Genomic DNA, 20243 nt, shown 5'->3' with positions numbered 1-20243 from the left:
GCGCCAAAAAAGTTTCGCTTTTTATTGATTAGTTAATTTTATTTATTAGTTAATTGATTAGTTAATTTTATTTATTAGTTAATTTTATTTATTTATTAGTTAATTTAATTTATTGGTTAATTTTATTTATTAGTTAATTTCATTTATTAATTAATTACAATGTTTTTCTTCTTATTTTAACGATATTTTTTGGAGTAATAAAAAATAAAAAACAAAACAAAACAGAACAAAAAACAGAACAAAAAAAAACAGGGAGAGATTCAATTCTTCTTCCTTACTTTTTTTAAATTCTGTTTTATTTTCTCATACCAAATGCATCCATGCAATATTTAAAATTATAATTTTATCAATTTCTTTAGAATAATCGCTGTTGTTGTTGTTGTTGTTGTTGTTGTTGTTGTTGTTGTACTTTGGAATTTTAAATTTTACAAAATTTGACAGAACGACTTACATATTATCAAAGAAAGCAAATATTTTATTTAGAAGAATTAATTTAGTTTAAACAATTCTTGTGTTATTACGAAACAACAAAAAAGAAAACACGGTACTTATGTATTTTTGGTACCGCGATGAAATAATAACGTTATTATTTCGAAAGCCATTCTTAACATGCGGTGGGGAAGGTATCGTTTAAGTCATTTCGGGGGCACTTCTGCAGTATGCAGACAGCAGCTATTGTAAGTCAAATAACGCGGCATATAAGTAACAAACAAGATTTTTTTCCGAACAGAAAAATATTTGAAAACCAAAACGTTTATTGAATAAAAATGCATCAATATACAGGGTGACCCCCCCCCCAAAAAAACAGAGGACATTCAATTGTTTTTCTGGGCATTTTAAAGTCAACGGAGAAAAAATGGCCAAAGACCCTTGTGTTTGTATGTGATGTTTTGAATATAATAAACGAGTTATGACTAAGGTTTCATTTCATTCGGACAAAACATTAAGAAACACATATCTCTCTATATATGGAAATTGCTTCGTCTCTAAAGACGTTAGCCATCCCAATGTTCCCCAACCATATTCATCATAGTTTTCAAGTTAAACTTCAGCGATACTCGAACCACGTCTGTGGACCCGAAGATGACTTTTCAGGCCAGCATTTGACTTGCACAGTCAGCCACACATATGGCAGACAAAGTTATGTGTTGAGACTGGTTTCACGTCTGCTTCCTTTTTTTTTTTTTTTTTGCTACCTCTGCTTATAGAATGTGTTTTGTGGTTAATGCAAGCCCCACATTTCCAACTGTTCAATTCGATGGCGAAACCGACACATTGCCTTTCCGAAGGTTTCTCTTGAGTTCAACCTGATCGAATCTTTCCCTCACAAAAATTTCAAATCCCCCTCTAACTACTTGTACTTGATGTACATGTTCCATTTCAGGCCAGGAGTAAAGGTTGGTTGGTTGGTTGTTTTTGTTTTACGGCATATCAACCCTTTTCGAGTTATTTAATGCCGAATCCAAAGATTTTGAAGAATTCTTTTTTTAATAGAATATATTTGTTGTTTTCTCTCTTGTAGCGTTTATTCAGAAATCAGTCTTAGCCTGCGAGCAAAGGCAAAAGGTCGGTTAGCGTTTGAGCACAGCGACGGTGAATTATCAGCGACAATACAGCTGAGCGACAGATCGGGACAACAGTGAATTATTAATTTATATATATATATATATATATATATATATATATTTTACACAGTGATCTCCACTTATCAAGGCCCGGAAGCCACTCAGGGATAAGGGTTATTGCAAGTACATAAGTACATTACGTTAGTGTGGAGATTTGATGAAGTGTTTACTTAAGGGGGCGGTTCATTAGGAATTTATTAACGTTGGACTTGAACACATCCAAGTTGTAGTCAGGTGGGAAGCAGGCAGACGGAACAGAGTTCCACAGGCGTGCAGTTCTAAGAATCCGCGTTTTGATATAGGCACAGATATAGAGTGGGGGAAATTTTTCACAGTGGATTCAGCTAGACGGGTGTTTTTCGTGAAAGATTGGCGAGCGGGGACCCGAGATTGGAGTTCAGACGAGCACCTGCCATGGAAATAACGATAAAACAAGGATAGGCTCGCAACGTCTCTTCTGTGGGAGAGAGGTTGCAGGGAAGAGAAAAGGGCATCCCCCACTAAGCCACGAAGTCTATTTTGTACTCTGTCAAGGCAGGATAGGCTGTTTTTAGCAGCTCCTGCCCAGATATGGCAACAGTATTCCATTCTTGGACGTACTTGGCTTTTATATAGATAGAGATTTGATACTTCTTTGCTACTGATTGTTTTCCTCCTATCATATGCCTTGGTCTTTTCAGCTCTAAGACAACTAGTCATCTGCTGTCTTTACTAGCATCATTTTTTCTTTCATGCTAGCTCCTTACATAAAGTGGCTTCATCTCTTGTCTGGAGATATTTCTATGTGAAAAAATATATGTTCTTTTATTGATTTTTATTTATGAAATTATCTTTTCTACGCATGAAAATATAAACAAACGATCAGCAATTATTAACGCCCGTACATAACAATTCTTATATGTGTCGTGCCTATATTTGTCGTGGTATTAACTCTGCCTTAATTTATCGTTGCTTTAACTCTGCAATCTACAATTAAATTATTTACGAAATTATCTATTCTATGCATGAAAATATAAACAAACGATTAGCAATTATTAATGCCCGTACATAAAAATTCTTTAATGTGTCGTGCCTTAATTTGTCGTTGCTTTAACTCTCCCTTAATTTGTGATGCTTTTAACTCTGCAAACTACAGTTAAATTGCGTTCAAGTAGTTATATGAAATGCTTTTATGTTTGTGTTCATTAAATGGTATTCCGATAGCAGATGTCCAAATGGTGTTGTTTATCTTATCTTGATCTCATCCGGTTTTAGAAACAAGAGAATCAGCGTGAAAAAAAAAGAGAGAAAGGATGATAAATTCGTTTATCTTCGTCAATCATCGACACTTTTCGTCGTCAATGCAATTTTTTGTTTTTGTCTGCAGTTTGATTCTCTAACAGATGAACGACAACAACTACTTCGCACTTGAAATGTGATGTGTTGTTTCTCGCAGAACCAGTTAGTTCACCGATCCGAGTTCAAGTCACGTTCTCTCTCTTGATATTAACCCTTCTCCATTAAAATTAGCAATGTAGAAATAGACCTTCGGTTTACATACGACTTCCTTGATTTTGTTCTTTAGTCCTCACATTCCATGACCGATGTTTTTAATCAAAGGGAAAAGAATTGCCGTTTTCTATTTCAGAATCCATCCATTTAACAATTCTCGTTGCTAGCTTTTCACCTTAAAGTAGTCTCTTACGTTAGTTGGCTTCATGCCTAGCTGAAAACATCTACTATAAAATATATAAATGTATTTTCCTGATGGACTTTTTAGGATTAAGGCAAATTGGCATCTGCTGTCTTTGCTATAATCATTTTTCCTTAATGCTAGCTCCTTATATCAAGTGGCTTCATGCCTTGTCTGGAGCGATTTCTATGAGAAAAAATATAACTTAGTTTTCTTTTATTAATTTGCTGTAAGTTGTGTTCACGAAATTATTTCCGCATAAAAAGGTAAACAAACGATTAACAATCATTAAAAATCGTACAAAAATACGTTGTTTTCTGTGTCGTAATTGGCCGTGCTTTAATTGGTCATGCCTTAATTTGCCGTGCCTGAATTTGTCGTGCCTGAATTTGTCGTGCCTTAATTTATCGTGTCCTCATTTGCCATGCCTTTATTTGTCGTGTCTTAATTAGCCGTATCTTAATTTGTCGTGCCTTTATTTGTCATGTCTTAATTGGTCGTGTCTTAATTTGCCGTGACTTAATTTGTCGTGCCTTAATTTGTCGTGTCTTTATTTTCTGTGCCTTAATTTGTCGTGTCTTAATTTTACGTGCCTTAATTTGTTGTACCTTAATTTGTCGTACCTTAATTTGTCGTGTCTTAATTTGTCGTGACTTAATTTGTCGTGCCTTAATTTATCGTGTCCTCATTTGCCATGCCTTTATTTGTCTTGTCTTAATTTGCCGTGCCTTAATTTGTTGTACCTTAATTTGTCGTGCCTTAATTTGTCGTACCTTAATTTGTCGTTCCTTTATTTGTCGTGCCTTAATTCGTCTTGACTTAATTTATCGTGCCTTGATTTCCGGTGTCTTATTTTATCGTGTCTTAAGTTGTCGTGCCTCAATTTGCCATGTTTTTTAACTCAACAAACCACAATTAAATTAAAGGCAAGTAAATATATGAAGTATTCAGATAGCAGATGCCAAAATGGTGTTGATAATCTTATCTTGATCTGAACCGGTTATAGCGGCAAGAAAGTCAGCGTGAAATAATAAAAACAAATATCTACGAATTAATTCGTTTATTTTCGGCAATCATCGACGATTCCCGGTGTCCATCCAATTATTTGTTTTTTTTCCCCCGCAATTTGATTATGTTACGATAAACACCAACTTTATTTGTAGTGAGAAGCTGATAGTTATCGACACAGTTGAAGTCTCGTTTTGGTGTTCTCTGTCCTGATCTTTGTTATCCGCCATTAAAATATAATTCTGCAGAACTATAAAATATAATTTTGATGCATTAAGTGGATTGTTACAATGAAAAGGGAGGATGGGGTCACAAGTTGAATAAACCCTTACATTGAATTAAATAATCCGGCCAGACTGAGGGTTGAACCTTAAATCCCCAGAAGCGTGTAAGTTACAAACCAAAAACTTATACCATTACGCCACGGACGCTCTCAGATAACCATTGCATGAATTTTAGACGCCTTAAACCTAGTTTCTTTTTAAATGTAATTTGTACTACTTATTTTTTTTATATCAATACTCATAACTAGGATATGACAACAGCATATTATTTTCATTGTTTTTACTCTCGAGTATATATCTGACACAGTTAGACACAATTAATCAATCGAGGACCACATCACTCTACATAAAAACATATAAGATATCAATGGAAATATACCTGAGAATCAAAACAAGGAAAAGAATATGCTGTTGTCATAGCCCTATACATTACTCCACATTATTACTGTGTACATATCTATCAATCTATATATGTATGAATTAAGGGCTGTAGAAACGTTGAGAATACTGAACATTTTATTTTTGGACAGCGTTCATTCCTTACTATAACGTTCACGATAGCTCACGTAAAAATCTTGTAAGTATTTGACAAACAGCGTAGACTTAAAAAATATTTTTAAACGTTCGTTCGATCCAACAGACATCAATATACAAAACACAAATGATATATATATATATATATATATATATATATATATATATATATATAGTAAGGTGATTGATAATTAAAATTAAAAATTAAAAATCTGTTTCATAAGAAGGAACATAACAAAGCCAATAAATTGTACGATCGTTTCGGAAACGATGTTTTTATTGCAATAGACATTAAGTCATGGACAATAATTTTAACATATAGTTATTTTTAAACAACGTCTCCTCATCGGCGAAAATATTGGGTGTTTTATTTCATAAAAGACACCATAAATAAACCTAACATTTCTTTTTTTTAAATAAGGCAGGTGTATCTTGAAAATATTAAAATACAAAGGAAAATAGTTACTTATTGATGTTGATAAGCAAAGTAAGATGGGTTGAGAATAAAAATTAGAATAAAATTATAAATCTGAATTTGATTTAAATATAATGTTATAATAATATGTTTTTAAGAAAGTTTAACTAATATATATATATATATATATATATATATATATATATATATATATATATATACCTTCTAATGGTTCGCCTTTTGAAAATCGTAATTATCGTCAAAGCATTCATTTGGATGTTAGATGTAGCTTATAAATGCTCGAAATTTTGAATTTTCAAAGTGAACGCCAATGGAATATCTTTAACGGCTAGAATAGGTTAGTAACGCCTAATTTACATTAAATAGTAATTTAAAAAAAATAAAGGGAGATAATCGTATTTGGCTCGTAAAATGATCAAAAGGCGATAATCAGCCTTTATGCTATTTTATATAATATAAACGAATCTTATTGAAAATCATTAAATAAAATTAATAATATTTCAATCATTTATTTATTTATTGAACTTAATAAAAATAGTAACGTGCAAAGGTTAAATTTAAATAGATATTTAAATAAGATATAAAATAATGGTAAATATACCAGATAAACTAATAATAATAATAATGATGATGATCGAAATTTTATTAATAAAGATATCAAATTATAAATTACAAATTCTAAGGTAGATTATTAATAAGAAACATTTATTAAATTTAAACCAGCGTTTATGAATGCATGGAGATAAAAGCTCATCCCTTGAATTTAGGAGTTTTATTTTTGATATCATCATATTTTAAAATCTTAAGGGCTCCATATCTACAAAGTGTACAGAATCTGTTCCCCAGTTTATATACTTTATATGATCCTATTATTTCCCATTTCATCTTGAAGGAAATATTCTTATCATTGAGTCGTCAAATATGTTTAGATAGAGTGGTTTGGTTCATCAGGAAGAGATTTTTAAAAGAGTACTTGTGGGTTGAAATCCTGTGTTTAATAAGTCTAGATGTGGAACCGAAGAAGGTTGCGTTTTGTTTAATGCATTTATTGTCAGGTAGATTAGGGGCGGCGCTGGTATGTAATTGGTTGGGTTGTATTTGATTGGTAGATTGGTTAAAGTGAGTGTAGTGATTTAATTGTGTGGTCGAGCTATGATTGTCATTAACATCATTTAAATTTGGGGTTTGTGATACTGTGCAGCTATAAACTACAGTTTTTATTTTGCAGGTACCTTGTAGAGGGCATCTATTTTTTCTTCTACAGTTACAGCCTGCTTTTGTTTCTGTATTTGTATTTTGTACCTTATCAATTTTTTTTATTGTTAGAACTAATTATTTTTTGATGAAGGTTTGGCATAATTGAGTAAGACACTTTAATCGTGCTCTTATTAAAGATTTTACTGTATCCATGAGCTTTAAAGTTTTTTTCTAATATTTTCAAGAATTCTTTGGCTATATTTGTCTCAAGATTTTTGGAATATGGAGGGTTGAACAATAGTGTCTTCCTATGTCTGTTTTTATGCTTACAGACTTTGGTTTGTTGTTTATTTGTGTTAGTGGCTAATACTTGCGGTTTCATTTTGCTTTGTATTGAATTTTGGTCATTTTTTGTCATTCGTATGCGAGACGACATGACCATATTATATGTTATTATGCTTTTAGTAGGTTTATTTATAATGCAGTTTTTGTTTCTATCATTTTTATTTAGAAATTTGATTTGTGATTTGATATCCTGAGTTTTTAAGGGCTTCATTATAATATTTTTATTTTTATTTTGTTAAATATAGATCTGTTAGAAGATAGTCTAGAAATTCTTAAAGAGACATTGGGAACTATTGATTTCAATATTGAGTTAGGGTGGTTTGATTCATTATGGACATATAGTACAGATTGGTAAGGTTTATGATAGGGTTCGAAAGTAGAGTTTTCAAGATTTAAGGTTATGTCTAAGAAATTAACCATTTTTTATTAGGGTCTATTTTAATAGTAAGTCTATAATTTTTAAATAATTTATGTAGGGATTTAATTGCTTTTTCGTAATTTTTATTTGTGGAATTTGTTAAAAAACCTACCCAATATTTTTGCCGATGAGGAGACTTTGTTTAAAACAAAAACTATATGTTAAAATTATTTGCTTTGACGATAATTAAAAGAAAGGACTCACCATAGAACAACTGTTTTGGGAGTCGATATTCTTCAAGCCGGATAAGATGATCTGCTAGTAATACTGGTTGTTTTGGCCTTATTATCAGGGACAAAGCTATCCCACTTTAAACCAAGAATATGTCTAAGGCAGCGCTGATGGAACTTCTCGAGCAATTCTATATATGACCGGTACAAGGTCCATGTTTCAGATGCATAGACTAGGAATGGCACTACACATGCTTGATATACTGAAATTTTAGTTGTCAGAGTTCGATCACCCTCAGAGTTCGATCACCCTCAGAGTTAGATCACCCTCAGACCAGACTCCATTTTGTAACCGTCCAAAAGCATCATATGCTTTGCTGATTCTGTGTCTTAATTCTGCATCAAGAGTGCCATCATTTGATAAGGTACTACCGAGATAGACAAAATTTTTTATGACTTCAAGGCGCTTTTCACAGACGAAGATATCAGGTTCCACATACAGATCATCAGGAGAGGGAGTGTACATGACTTTAGTTTTCTTCATGCTAACTGCCAGTCCGAAGCAGGTACCAGCATTCGTAAAGAGATCCATTACTAGTTGCACATCTACTGAAGAGTGTGGTATCAGGTCAGCATCATAAGCATACAATAGTTCCTTAACAAGTCTATCACTAACAAGTGTTTTGGCTGGGAATCTTCTGAGGTTGAACACCTTTCCAGTTGTTCGGAATCTAATATAAGCACGCATATCACAATCGCGGAAACCATACCAGAGCACAACAGCCAGATAGAGCGAGCGAAAACAATGTTGGTGCAGCTATATCACCCTGCTTGGCACCATTATCAATGGAGAATTCTTCTGATAGCCGATCATTGAAGTTGACGCAACCTTTCATATTATGATGAAGTTGCTTGAAATATTTCGTAAAAGCAGGTGTACAGCTAAATTTTTCCAGCACTTTTAGGTTGCTTGTATCAAATGTAAAGTCCACAAACATCTGGCTACAATTTTCTAAACGCTGTCTAGCAGAAAACACCATATCCATGGTTCCTCGTCCATCTCTAAAACCAGACTGGGATTCCGGAAGGATATCAGGACATATATTTTTCCAATCGGTTGAGCAAGAGCCGTGCATATACCTTTCCAACCGCACTCAGTACCTCGATAATTTCCACAATCATACCGTGTACCCTTTCCTTTGTACAACATAATCAGGATGAAGTCAACCCAATCTTGGACAACAGTGGCACCCTGCAATACTGACAGTATCAAAGAGTGGACTGCACAATGTACATTGACACCACCATGTTTCAGCATCTCAACAGGGATGCCATCCAGCCCAAGGGCTTTGTTCGAGATTATCTGTTTTATGCAGTCAACTGTTTCCACAAGAGACGGTTCAACATCAAGTTCCGGACAAAAGGAACATTGAGGAATACTTTCTATTGCAGCAAGATCAACATTGGATGGATTAATGAAAAAGATCATGAAAGTGTTCATGGCATCGATGCATAATTTCATCTGAGGTTTTCAGCAAGGCCTTCCCGTCCCGTGTAGTTGAAGAGGATTTCGGACCATAAGCCTTATGAAGCAAAGTGTAAAATGTTTTGATATCTCTATGATCGTAGGCAGTCTGTATCTTCCTGGAGAGGTCAGACCATCATTTGTTTTTTTATTTGGCGCACACAACAATGAACCTTACTCCGCACAGAAGAGAAGTCAACTCAATCTTGGGCAACCGTGGCACCCTGCAATACTGATAGTATCAAAGAGTGAACTGCACAATGTACATTGAGGGTTAATTAGATTGGAATTATCAGCAAACCAATCTCGATATCTGGGAACATCAATCCAAGAGCTTCAACACTTTTTGGTATATTGTATCTCTTACTGTCTCCCAAATTCAATCTGAGGAATCCACTTGGTTGAAAGCAGATTTCAAGGAACTTCGTACGACTGGATCCTTCAATTTGGAGATATCAATATGCTTAGACACTTTGACTCCATTGAAACGGCATTTTTCCGAACTGTAATTTTCTGTTTAGCTCTGATCATTAAATGATCAGTTCCACAGTCGGCACCACACATTACTTGCAAAACTTTCCAAGATCACCACGTCTACACCATATATAATCAAGCAAATAGCCATGCTTAGACTGGGGATGGGATCAGGTCTCCTTGTTTTTCTGGCGGGAAAAAGTGTTGGTGATAACAAGATTTAGTTCACTGCAGAGATGGAGGAGCAGTATACCATTTGAATTGACTCTACCAATGCCATATACACCCAACGGAGTATATATATATATATATATATATATATATATATATATATATATATATATATATATATATATATACGTATCGAGCGGTGGTAAGTTCGAGTTTCAATAAGTGTAGCTATACTGACGAGAAGTGAAACTTCGAAACATGTTTTGTCTGTTTATAACTTAATTTTATGCACGTAGAAAATATTTAAATAAATAAATATGTAAATAATAAATTAATTAATTACTAATTAATTAATTACAATAGGCGAATAGAATAGAAACAAAGGGCAGATAACCTCTCAATATATACATATATATATGTGTATTTAGCTAGTAATAATTCCTTTTTTCCCAGTTTTTGTATACTTATATGCTAACGAATGTTTTAGTTTCGATTCTAGTCTATGGCGCACAGATAATTTTATTTAAAATTTTGAAATTACTATTATATATAAGGTCCTACATAATAATTGATAGAGAATTGGTTCTATGATAACACATCCGAAATCTGCATAAATTAAAATATTATATTTAAGCGTATTTTACGACCAGGCAATGCCGAGGGCCTGCGAGTAATATATATATATATATATATATATATATATATATATATATTTTTAATTCAATTTTCACCCGAAACAAGGCACAGTGCCACTTTGAAGCAGGGGGCTACTATTAGGGACTTAATTAGCGGGGTCATTATGAAGGGAGAAGAGTAGAAAGATGCTTGTTAACATTACACTTGAACTTCTGCATATCATTGCAGTTGGGAAAGCAGAATCCCGGAAGGGAGTTCCAAAGACCCGCAGTTCTGGGGAAGAAACTATTGGAGTAAAAGGCTTTCTTGCACCTAGGGATCTCTACTGTAAAGGGATGAGACTTAGTAGCTTGTCGGGTTTGTCGGGGGTAGTTACGTCGGGGAGGTACAAGTGTTTGCAGTTCGTCAGAGCATTCACCATTAAAGTATTTGTAGAACAGGCAGAGGGATGCAACATCTCGTCGATGGGACAGAGGTTGAAGCCTAGATGACAGTTCAGGACCTATCAGGTTGGCGACTCTCTTTTGAACCCTGTCCAGGAGCGAGAGACAAGCAGCAGATGCACCAGCCCAGATGTGACAACAGTACTCCATACATGTGCGAATGGTTGCCTTATAGAGGTATAGGATACTGTCAGGCGTAAGTAGTTTTCTAGCACGGTAGAGGGAGCCAACCTTCCTTGCAGCAGCCTTGGCAATGCTCTCAATGTATCTATTCCAGTTCATATTCCCTGTAAACGTTAGGCCGAGGAGTTTAAAAGAAGTACTTTCAGGCAATGTGTTCTTGGCCATTGCTATTGGTGGTAGAGAAGGTTTCTTGTAGTTATTGAAGGAAACAAGCTTAGTCTTAGCAGCATTGAATGTGACCAACCATTTTTGTCCCCATTCCACTATGGATTGGAGGTCATCCTCTAGTGTTTCTGCCATTTTCTTGGATATGTGTTCATTTGTTTTCCCCTCATATCTGTTATAGAGAGTGGTGTCATCGGCAAATATACCCATCTCCGAAACAATTTTATCAGGGAGGTCGTTTATGAATATCAGGAATAATAGAGGTCCAAGGATAGACTCCTGAGGTACTCCCGCATTTATGTCATATTGTTTGGATGTAAGTCCGTCGAGGACAACTTTGATTTTTCTATTACTTAAGAAGGATTTAATTACATTATGAATTCTTCCAGTGATTCCATATGATCTAATTTTCCTTAGAAGACCATCGTGCCATACCCTGCACAAAAAACTTAGATATATCAAGGGCCACCGCTCTACCCTCCCCTGTTTTATCCAATGAACGGTATATACGTTCAGAAACTACAGTTGATATCTGCTGTTGAACGGGCTTGCCTGAATCCATATTGTTTGTCAGTCAGGAGTTTAGCAGTTGTTAGGTGCTGGACTAGGGCTTGATTTACTAAGGACTCAAATATTTTGGCGAAAAGCGGGAGGAGGCTAATGGGGCGATAATTTAGTGGGTCAGTTCTTTCACCAGAATTCTTGAAGACTGGTACCACAGAGGCGGTTTTCCAGCAGTCGGGAAAACAAGATTCGTTAAGGCATTTATTGTAAAGTTTGGACAGAACTGGAGCAACCTCGGCAGAACATTTTTTTAATAGCACAGCCGGGATGAGATCTGGTCCACATGCTTTTGAGGTGTCTAGTTTTTTTATAATAGCATGTACCTGAGAAGGGGTGATTTTCAAATCGTCTAGTGTGGCGTCTCTTCGCAGAGGAAAATCAGGGAGTGAGTGGTGTACCGAGTTTAGTGTAGAGTTTGAGGCAAACCGACTGGCAAGCAGATTAGCCTTGTCAGTTGCCGTGCAAGCAACCTCATGATTGTTTGTTAGTGGGGGAATAGTTGACTGTCCATTATTAACTACGCTGTTGTAGATTTTCCAAAAATCCCAGGTTCCTAATTTCTGTGCTTCGATGCGCTTTCTGGTGGTTTCAGAGTAATCTGTCTTAGCTGTCTCTATCACTCTCTTACAATTATTTCTAGCTTCTATAAACTTCTGTTTATTTGAGCTGGACTTATGTCGGTTGAATCTGCGGAACGCATGCTGCCTTTGACAAATGGCAGCTGCACAAGCAGAAGTAAACCATTGGGGAGAGTGGGGCTTGCTATAGAATTTCCGTGCGAGAACATGTGCTTCAATAGCAGTTTTGAACCATTCAGTGGTTTCATTTGCACACTGTTCCGCTGGAAGAGTAAAGATATTTTGCCATGGGGCATCTCTGATGAGCTCCCTGATGGCTTCCCAATCAACCTTTTTGTAATACCTCGTTGTTTTGAGTAGTGGGTCTTCAGTTTTAGGGCGAGAATTTAGGCTGATTTCTACCATTATCACAGCGTGATCAGCATTCCCGAGTGGGCTGTGGGCATTTGTTGTACAGTCATTGGGAACCGTTGTGAGAAAGAGATCTAGAAGTGAGGCATGTTGATGGTGCTGGTCTGGGAAACGTGTCGGAAATGTAACCAACTGAGATAGGGAATAGGATATAGAGAAACTATGTGTTGCGCTACCAGCTACGTCTGTGTGATTAGAGAATCCTAGCCAGTTACTGTGGTGGACATTGAAGTCACCAAATACATGTATTTGTGCGCTATATCGAGGGAGAGTGCTATATCTATGCTGTCTGAAACTTTGTTTATTAGGGTACAGTCTTGGTTTGAGGGAGAGCGGTAGAGAAAATACAAGTAGCTAATATTGTGTTGCATATTTAGTCTGAAGCACATATATATATATATATATATAGTATATATATCTATCATGGCTTCCTTCAATCTTGACAGATTATGGATACCCTTGTAAGGGTGCCTGCTCTTGTGTGGCAAGAGTTGCGCAGTCCCCAACCACGTCTCCCCTGAGCCAACATTGTGGCATACCAGTGGCAAGTTGAGGTACAGGACGACTGGAAAGAAATGCCGAGATTAGCGGAGACCACATACAGCGCCTAGAATTCCCAAATGGTCATCCATCTGGTACTATCCAGGCTCAACGTTGCTTAACTTCGTTGATCTGGCGAGATCCGGTGTGTAAACGTGATTATGCAATCTCTCTCTCTCTCTCTCTCTCTCTCTCTCTCTCTATATATATATATATATATATATATATATATATATATATACACCCAAAAATAAACTTCACACTAGAACAAAGCCCCACAGAACTACCTTTCCTAGACATCCTAGTAACAATAAAAACAACAACATAATCACAGACATCTACCACAAACCCACAGACACTCAACAATACCTCCACTTCAAAAGCCACCATCCTAAAAACTGTCTAAAATTAATACCCTACTCCCTAGCACGTAGAGTCTGCACCGTAGTAACAGACAGACACCTCCGTTCAACTAGACTGAATAAACTACAAATAACACTGCGGAAAAGAGGATATCCACTACCACTAATACAGAAAGGTATTGAACTGGCTGAAAAAATTCCAATAGCCCAACTAAGAACCCCAAAAGAACACAACAATGAACAAATTTTAGCATACGTCTCTACACACAACACAAACAACCCAGAACTATTCACACAGATAACAAAAAACCTTATCCTCCTCAATCAGAACGACAAACTAAACAACATACTTAAAACAACAAAAATAATAAAAAGCAAACGCCAACCCAAAAACTTAAAACACATCCTAACTTCCTCAAAACTCGTCCCACACACTACAAAAGGGGTTACAAAATGCAACAAACCGCGATGTGGAGTATGTGACATAATAATAGAAGGTAACACATACACATTCAAAAACCCAGCACAAACATTCAAAATAAAAAAGGATCTAAATTGCACCTCCAGAAATGTAGTATATGCACTAAGATGCACAGCATGCAACAAATCCTACATAGGCGCCACCAAAAATTTCAGCAATAGAGTGGCCTTACATAAGAGCAACATCAAAATTGCAGATAACAGACACCTCTATGTTTCAAAACACGTACACACATGCAGTGGAAACAGCTTCAAAATAATGCCAATCTTCCAAACAGACACTTATTTTTATTTACTTACATAGGAAAAAACTTCATCACCAGATTCACTCCTGAACTGAACAGAGCCTAATACCTCACACAAAAGCATGAAATGCAAGGCACACTCGCATGCACATCCATATACATATACATATAAACACCCACACATAAATCAGAATCGACACATTAAAACACACACACGTGCGCGCTACAACCACACACAAACATAACACCCCTATCTCTAATACAACACACTGAACAATACCAACCCTACTTAACCTTGAAACCAACAACATTAGGAAACACCTAGAACCATAGTATAATATTTGTTCCAACACCTCGCTCCCTCCTCAGTCAGTGGAGAAGAACCCCCTCATGACTGAGACAACTATCATCCCTTCTATCATCCCCTCCCATACCTATACCCCCTCCAATTGCCCCCCTTCTGGGGAACAGAATCTTCCCCACACTAGGAACCGATCCTGGGTCTGGCCATACCCACGTGGGGAGACAAATAGATAGAAACATTAAAAAATCCCCTATACATATTTTTAAATACACACCTCTATCTAAACAAACATGATATAAAGAATACCCGAAGAGACTGAAACGAAAAATCACAATACTAAAATCCAAGAATCCAAAAAATAAATATCAAAATAGAATGAAAGCACCCCTACCCTTATTTCAGAAGAGTTGCCTACCCTCCTCACACATACACATTAGTAACGACCTTGGATCACAGTTACCTTCCTAGGGAAGCAAATAACCTCATAATACTATAAAACAGTACACACATTCTCAAACCAATAAAAGAAAACACACACACACACACACCCTACCCTACCCTACTCTAAAGGAAAAGGAAAAAAAACACAAGCAGAAAGAGAGAGTGACTACAGCCGAAGTCAGCGGCCTCGACAAGCCCAATAAAAGAGTAATAAAAATTGAACATGCCAATGAATAATAGACACTTACACGCCTCAACCCCTTGGAAACACTTCAAATGAACTACAAAAATGCCATTTTTACATCTCCAACACATTTGAAAATAATTTCTGACGAGGACGCTTCACAGAACGTCTGAAACGCGTAAAAACGATTTCAATGATTTAAAAACATTATTACAATGATCCAAACAGAATTCTCAATGAAAAACAAAGACACGGAATAATAAAATAATGTTAAAAAATACACATTGTTGGTGACTACCCCCTTATTTAATAATAATAATAATAATAATAATAATATATATATATATATATATATATATATATATATATATATATATATATATATATATATATATATATATGAGAACAAGTAGTTAATAAAACACGTTAAAAAACAGTTTGAAAAAGAGTTAAAACATATTTAATTTTTGGATTACTTTGGACCATTTTCCAATTACGCGATTCCCTTGGATTTTACTTGTGGAAATGGAAACTTAACCAACTTTTTTGGATTTTGATTTTTGGATTTTACTGTCATTGGATATTTTAACCTTCACCAGACTATCCATTCATGTGAAATCACCTTTTTCTTCACCATATTCCCTCTGCTTCACTATTTGTTACCAAGTAAATTTATGACTTACTTGTAGTTTCATCAAATACTTTTGCAAGCAAAACCCGATCCCGCATTTTGCTAAATCCTACCCTCTGATGAGAAGGAAAGTATTTCTTCGAAACTCCGCGGATTAAGGACTATCAACTTATTTTGTGATTCCTTTTTAAAATTAAATATGTTTTTAACTCTTTTTCAAAGTGTTTTTTTTAAACATGTTTTATTAACTAACTGGTTTTATCGAGCTTTTACATCTGGTTGAGATTACTTTATGAATATTAACTCTTCAATATTTATAATATACTTTAGTTTTACCATCTTGGATCATTTTGGTAAACTTAACCGTAATGCTAATTTCATTATATATATATATATATATATATATATATATATATATATATATATATATATATATATATATATATACTAGACTACCCGTGACCCGTTGGGTCAGTGTGTTGTATTAGCTATGGATTTCATTGTGACGTAAAGAAAATAGTTTCTTTTTACATAACAGAAACATTTTTATGAAAGTATATCAATATGAAAAATCACGGACAGATCACTCAAACATGCAAAAACATCCTCCCTATTCGTGTAAAGTTACCTATTTTTCCGAATAATCGCTCAAAAATCGAAAATTAAACATAACTTTTCTACGAATCGAACGCCGACGAAAGTCATTTAGCAGCAAAATGCACATGAACCTATCGATGAGAAATATAAGAATGAAAAACCCATATTGGAATCCTTCAACCAAGTCATAGAAACTTAAAATCTAAAAAAAATAATAGCACCTGAAGCAAAAAAATTAAAAATAAAACCTAAATAAATAAAATAAAATAAAACTAATATTGAAACAGATTAGTAAATGTGTCAACAAATTCACCGTTCTCACACAACTATTCTGTATCTAGAAATGTAAACAAAAAAATAAAAAAAGAAGGAAGGAAGGAAGGAAGGAAAAGGGACGGATAGAGAGTAGTAGTAGTAGTAGTAGTCTTGGCTTTACTACAATTGTTCTTATGTTTGTCAACGGGTTAAAGTTGTTTAGTTGTAAGAAAATAGCGACAGTATAGTTGTAATAAAGAATAGTTGCAAAACACCCCCACTCTTCCCATGTTAAATAATAATTTCGAAATAATAACGTTAATATTTCAGTTCACAGGTCAAAATCTGTAAAAGAAGCGATTTGTATTTATTTGTTTACGTTATTATGGGTTAATGTTTATGTGCGCATGCGCAACCGGATGTCGTAAACCGGAAAGTGGGTTACATAACTCGTTACAAGGTCATTTGAGTTTTATAATTATATAGATTGTAGTACATTTGGCGTACGTATGTATTATATATACAGGGTGACCCCCCCCAAAACGGGGCCCAACTCTAATTAGGCCATGTTTCTTAGTGTTTTGTCCAAATGAAATGAAATTTTGGTCATAACTAGTTTATTATATTCAAAACATCACATCAAAACACTAGGGTCTTTGGCCTTTTTTTTTCTCCGTTCTACAGCACCTGTTCTATATGGCCTCCATTTAGCTTTTGTTTTTTTTTGGTCACCCTGTATATATATATATATATATATATATGTATATATATATATATATATATATATATATATATATATAAGTGAAATATATAGTTACGAATGATAAAAGAGTCAATGAAAAGTCGATTAAAATATACATTTACGAGTAATAAAAAACTCGATTAAAAATTAGGATGATAAAAGGCAATGTTAGTAAAACCAGTCGTAGACTGGTTTTGCTAACCATTTCAGCACATTATTGCTACTTTCAAAATTAATGCTATTTATAGATGGGTGCTGGGTTTTTATATATAGTGCTTCAAGTATTTTTAATTTTTTACAATTACTTTCTCGTTGCAAAATCCTTGTGTTGTCCACGAAGACCTTTCTAAGATTAGAGGGGGGACAGCTATGTTGATTTGTTAAATGCTAGTATATTGAGCTAGTACTGTTCAAATGCATCGTTAATCGACGGGGCAATGTTGTTTTTGTATGTCCAATATATGCGCTTTTATTTTCGGAGTTACACTCTCCTAAGGGGCATTGAAATTTGTACACAATATTAGTTTGCTCCAACATTTTTGTCGACGGCGAGGAGTTATTTTTAACGATGAGGTTCTGGGTTCGATACTTCTTATAGTATATAATAAATCTAATCTTAGAATTGTTCTCTAGAGGTGCTGTATATCTATGTATGATGCTTTTAATTATTTTTTCTACCACTCTAAAATTTGGTGTCATTTGGTTTTTATAAAATATGTCCATAGGGTTAGTGTTAGAAGGTTGACTAGTATTGCTGTTAAGGTTTTTAGGGGACTGTAACAATAGTTCAATTTGTTGATCAACAATATAATTCGGAAAGTAATTATTTATAAAGAACCTGTTTGATATTTTTAATTTCTATTAGTAGTGCTTTTTTCGTAGAAGAAACCATCTTAGCACGGTTTAAAAGATTTTTGATTATGGCAATTTTATAACGCTGAGGACACTCACTCTTAAAATTCAAGAGTCTGGATTTTGTACTAGTTGTTTTTTTGTATACAGCTGTGTCGAAAGTATTGTTAGATGGACGTCCAGAAAGTTAATTTTTTGTTATCATTTAATTCTATTGTAAACTTAAGGATAGAGTTTTTTTTTTTAAAAAGATCTTGAAGTTTATATATCTGTTCGTCATTATCAGCTAAGAGGAGTATGTCGTCAACATAACGTACATACATAGGGGGCTTTATATAATTTTTAAATGTTTTATTTTCTAAGTCTGCCATATAAAATTCACTCAGGGTAGGTCCGAGGACTGATCCCATTGCGACGCCATCTATTTGATTATATATGTTGCCATTAGGATCATAAAAAGGTATTTCCGTGGTGCAGATTAATAATATTTTTTTAAATATATTTTTATTAATTTTAAGTGGGGGGGGGAATGACGGATGATTGTAGATGTTGTTTATAATTATATCTATGGTTTTTCGCTACAGGGACATTTGTAAAAAGACTTTCTACGTCAAGGGAAGCGATATTTCTATTTTCGGGTTGCATTGTTTTAAATATTTGCATGAGCTCATGTGTGGATCTAACGCTGTACTTGCTAGGAATATATGGGCTGATAAGTTCGTTTAAAGTTTTGGTAAGTGAATAAATGAGAGTGGGGATTTGCGAAATGATAGGGCGGAAAGGAGCATTAGGTTTATGTATCTTAACCATACCATAAAGATAGCCGGGTTTATATTCACCAATTATCTTGTGGAGTTAATAATTTCCAATTTGTGCGTTATTTGCTGTGATTAATTTGTTAATTTGTGTTTTTGCAGTATTTACAGGATTTTTATTAAGTTTTTTAAATTTGGTATTGTCGTTAAGGATATTCTGAATTTTTTTTTATTATAATCAGTTTTGTTCACAATGGAACATTTGTAAATACCTTCCATCTTGAAGTTAAAAAAATCTTACGAAAGATCGAAAAAAATGAAAAAAAAGAATCATTAAGCAAGGTATCTCTGTTGTTTTTAATAATGTTTGCCTGAATGAAGGAATGCTGCCTAAATACACTAATATATATATATATATATATATATATATATATATATATATATATCTCGATAGATAGATAGATAGAATAATCACGTTGACACACCGGTTCTCGCCAGATCACCGAAGTTAAGCAACGTTGAGCCTGACTAGTACCAGATGGGTGACCATTTGGGAATTCTAGGTGCTGTATATGCTTTCCGCTTATCTCGGCATTGTTTCCAGTCGTCTTGGACATTTCAGGAGATGTGTGGTTGGAGATTACGCAACCCTTACTACACGATTCCATGCGCAGCTGCCCCTACAGGGGGTATCCTTTGTCTCTCGAGACTGAACGGAGGCATAAGATATATAAAATAAAAACTTAAACTAGCAGGACCTGTAGATTTCCACAGCGAACTCATTCATATGTAATATATTGATGTTGGCATTCTGTGGATGCCTAGCGTAAATGGAGACGCCCTGATATTATTGCAGCTCTTTTTTTTAAACTGCACAAGTATTTATCTAATCTAGCAAGGACGCCCGACGTAACCTAGGCGTAAAATACGTTTTTTTACATAGGCATCACCACATTATTAAGGCCAAGAGGCCGCTCAAGGATAAGGGTTAAAGAGTGTACAGTAGAAATTGGACA

At 34.8% G+C, this 20243-nt stretch overlaps 1 pseudogene; it reads left to right on the top strand.

The window, feature by feature from the left end:
- The first annotated feature begins 19685 nt into the window (after window positions 1-19685).
- LOC145249298 (5S ribosomal RNA) lies at window positions 19686-19802 on the top strand (annotated as a pseudogene).
- The last annotated feature ends 441 nt before the right edge of the window (window positions 19803-20243 follow it).

Source organism: Euprymna scolopes, chromosome 27, assembly GCF_053919585.1.
Source record: "Euprymna scolopes isolate OS-2025 chromosome 27, ASM5391958v1, whole genome shotgun sequence".
NCBI classification, from domain to species: domain Eukaryota; kingdom Metazoa; phylum Mollusca; class Cephalopoda; order Sepiida; family Sepiolidae; genus Euprymna; species Euprymna scolopes.
Note: the sequence above shows the minus strand (reverse complement) of the source record. Positions and strands in the feature narration are given on the sequence as shown.